The sequence below is a fragment of the Oryzias melastigma genome, linkage group LG2, assembly GCF_002922805.2.
Source record: "Oryzias melastigma strain HK-1 linkage group LG2, ASM292280v2, whole genome shotgun sequence".
Taxonomy (NCBI): Eukaryota; Metazoa; Chordata; class Actinopteri; order Beloniformes; family Adrianichthyidae; genus Oryzias; species Oryzias melastigma.
The window spans coordinates 2,127,177-2,130,757 of NC_050513.1; the positions used below are offsets into that span (position 1 = coordinate 2,127,177).

General features: G+C 36.1%; 1 long non-coding RNA gene across 1 annotated transcript; it reads right to left on the reverse strand.

The window, feature by feature from the left end:
• Positions 1–852: 852 nt before the first annotated feature.
• LOC112142251 lies at positions 853–1,888 on the reverse strand. The gene is made up of 2 exons (XR_002918558.2): positions 1,624–1,888; positions 853–1,264 (listed from the first exon to the last, which is right to left on the reverse strand). It is a non-coding gene; the product is annotated as an uncharacterized LOC112142251 (long non-coding RNA).
• Between the last annotated feature and the right edge of the window lie 1,693 nt (positions 1,889–3,581).

A 3,581-nucleotide genomic window follows, 5' to 3' on the forward strand; every position in this document is an offset into this window, starting at 1 on the left:
GTCACGATAGAAACGTCACACAAAAATAATTGAAAACTAAAATACATCCTCTTTAGCCGCTGGAATCTTTAGACAGCTGTTTATTTTTATTTTATTTTTTATTTGTAGCATTTTAAAGAGAATTAGTATTTCGCTTGAATTGATTTTCTGTGATGTTCCAATCGTAACCCGGAAGTAAAAAGAACCAGGCCTCGCTAGCAATCTAGCTGCGTTTGCTTTTGTTGACACTCGTTATTACATGTGTTATTTACGGATAATTAATTCACAAATATTAATATTATTCTACTATTTAACAAATGTTTATTGTTAATGGAAAGGTTGTAAACGTCCTGTTTTATAAACAGATTAAAATGTTATGATACCTCATTAAAAAACAATAAATCCTCAAAAACTGTCCAAATAACCTTTCAACAAATCTCTATTTGGTTATTCTTTCCTTCCCTTTTTATGTCTTTATTTTCCTTCTTACTGTAGTTAACATGTTATTTTCCAAAGCTTTCAAAAGTATTTTTGACCCCAGCTGTTCCTTTTGCATCAATCCTATTGAAACCTAAACCCATTTTGTTTTAGAAATGTTCTCCCTGTTTGAAAAAAGCTGTTTTGAGACTTTGAAGATCACCCAAATCTTACCTTATTTTGGCCAAATATTATATTGATAAATGTAAATATACAAATGGCAAACATTTGACCATTTTCTCTCTGGAATTTAAACGTATAATTAATCTAATAACTGAGAATTGTATGCCTTTCAAAGACTAAAATATATTTATAAATAATGATTTGAACAATTGGTGAAACTTTTTCTCTCTATTCTTTTAAGTTTGTGATTAATAGAAGGCTCTGTAGTTTTTATTTGTTTTCTTTTTTGCTAATTTCATGTTGAACTAAGCATTTTTAGTAATTCAAATGAATAAACTTTAGAACATCTGGTTTTCCCATGTCAATATTACACAGGTGTAAAAACCACCTGTGTGAAGCGCTGATGCTGATTGGCTGAGGCGACCTCTGAAGGAGGAGACAAAAGTGACTGACCTGTTAGTATTCTTGGACCATATCTTTGGTTCCTGTTTTTGTTCATGTTATGTCATAATCATCTGCTAGAGTTATGTTACAGTGGATTATGATATTTTCAATAAAATGTAGGAAATAAATTATTAAGAGTTTATTTAGACAACAGTGACAGCAGTAGTGTTTGTGGCGGTGGGGGGGGGTCTCTCTGAATCAAATGTCTTCACTGCTCCTCTCTTCCTGTTGCCGACACTTCCTGTAAAACATGAACATGATTCAACAGAGATCAGAAAAGACTCCAGACTGTTTGGTTCTCATGGAAATCCTAAAGATTAAGGAAACAGTGACTTCACTCCTTCTGCTCTGATGGAGTTTAGGATGATAGCAATGACTGATTCAGTTACAGCAACACCTTAAAGAAAATGAAGAATAAATCACTGACCTCCACAATAAAACACCTGCCAGCATCAGCATTAATGGAAGATTTGATTATCACATTACATGAAGATTGTTACCATGTATATAAACCTGCACTGAGCTGAATAGTCTCTACATTAACATTGTGTGATCACAATCACATTCTACTAATGTTGTAATTGTTGCCCCCCCTCTCACCTGTCTGATTGGACTTCAGGTGTGGAGGTGGTCGTCTCTGGAACCTGAAGATCAGCTGCAGAGTTCCTGCAGAAGCAGCAATGCCTCTTCTGTCCAGAAACTGAATCTCCGTCCATGTCTAAGAGAGAAAGGCCGGTGTGAATGGACTCTACTCTACACTGCTGCTGTCTTAGTACGTTCACTCGGGTTATTCTGACTACAGTAAACAGCTTTCATTAACATTTGTGTAAGCTGATGTCTGCTCTGTGCCAGAACTGCAAATAAACAGTTTGGAGAAGTGTGATGGAGCAGCAGTAGCAGCCATACCCATCTGTGTTTGGCCGAAGATGGAGCGGGCCCGGGCCGAAGGAAAGAACGTTTATTACCGCGGACATGTGGGCTACATAAACGGAAACAGAGTCACGGCGGAGTAGGATCCTCACGAGGTGGTGAAAACATTTATACTGGGATAGTTTTCTCAGAGTATTTTCAAGGTTTATTTGATTTTAGATTTACTGTTGTAAACTAATTTCAAAGCGGTTGCTGGCAATTTAGTTACTTGTAAGCTAATTGATTTAAGATCTATGCTAAAATGAATTTGAGTTTAGTATCCTCCCTCCTTATAAAACACAAATTGGTAAGTGTTTTTTTTTTCTTCTTCTTTATCTATGTCATCCAGTTCTGTGTGGTCCTTTGTTTCACTTAATACTAGGCGCATCAGGGATTCAGTTAAAAGAAAATCAATATTTTTGTTTTGCAAAAGTCAAAAGGCTCAATGTTTCTGTCTTCAAGAAACTCACTCAAACAAGGATGATGAAAAGTTTTGGACTCATCAGTGGGGGGACAAAATCTACTTTTCACATGGTACCAATCGGTCAGCAGGGGTCGCTATTTTGCTAAATAACTTTTCAGGCAACCTTTTAACTGCAAGAAGGGATGATTCTGGTCACTGGATACTTTGTGTTTTTCGCATAGAGGACAGCTTTCTTATTTTGGGGAATGTTTATGGGTTCANTCACTCAAACAAGGATGATGAAAAGTTTTGGACTCATCAGTGGGGGAACAAAATCTACTTTTCACATGGCACCAATCAGTCAGCAGGGGTCGCTATTTTGCTAAATAACTTTTCAGGCAAGCTTTTAACTACAAGAAGGGATGATTCTGGTCACTGGATACTTTGTGTTTTTTGCATAGAGGACAGCTTTCTTATTCTGGGGAATGTTTATGGGTTCAATTCAGTTTCTCTGAACAAACGCATGTTCTCAGATTTTACAAATTCGGTTAAGACACTACAGATAACCTAACAGTACTCTCGCAATTGGAGGTGATTTTAATATGGTTGGAGATGACTACCTCGACAGATATCCATCATCATTTCAAACTCATCATTACAATCCAGTTATTCTTAATATGTGTCGAGATTTAAATGTCTTCGATGTGTGGCGTCGTGATAATTCCGATGTTCAGGGATTCACCTGGTTTAAACCTGATGGAACTGTTAGCTCTAGATTGGATTTTTGGTTAGTACATGAAAATCAACAAGATCTAAAATCAACAGTGAGTATTTCAGCTGCTCCGTTAACGGATCATTGTATGGTTGAACTCATTAGTCGACCTTGCAGTAATTCTATAAATAAAGGTTACTGGAAGTTTAACTCTAGTCTCTTGGAAGATGAACACTATTCTCAAGTTCGACAGATAATTAACAGTGATCAGTTCACTACTCATAGTGAAAAATGGGAGTTTTTTTTAAATTCAAAGCCCGACAAATTTCTATAACATACAGCAAAAGATTAAGCAGAGATAGTAAACAAAAGGAAATGGAAATCATCAGAAAAATTAACTCTATTTGCTGCAAATCTTTGCTAAATGAAGGTGATAAACAAAAATCAATACTTCTTCAAGCCTCACTGGACAATATATACATCTCAAAAGCTAAAGGTGCGTACATAAGGTCCAGAGCTAAATGGATAGAAGAA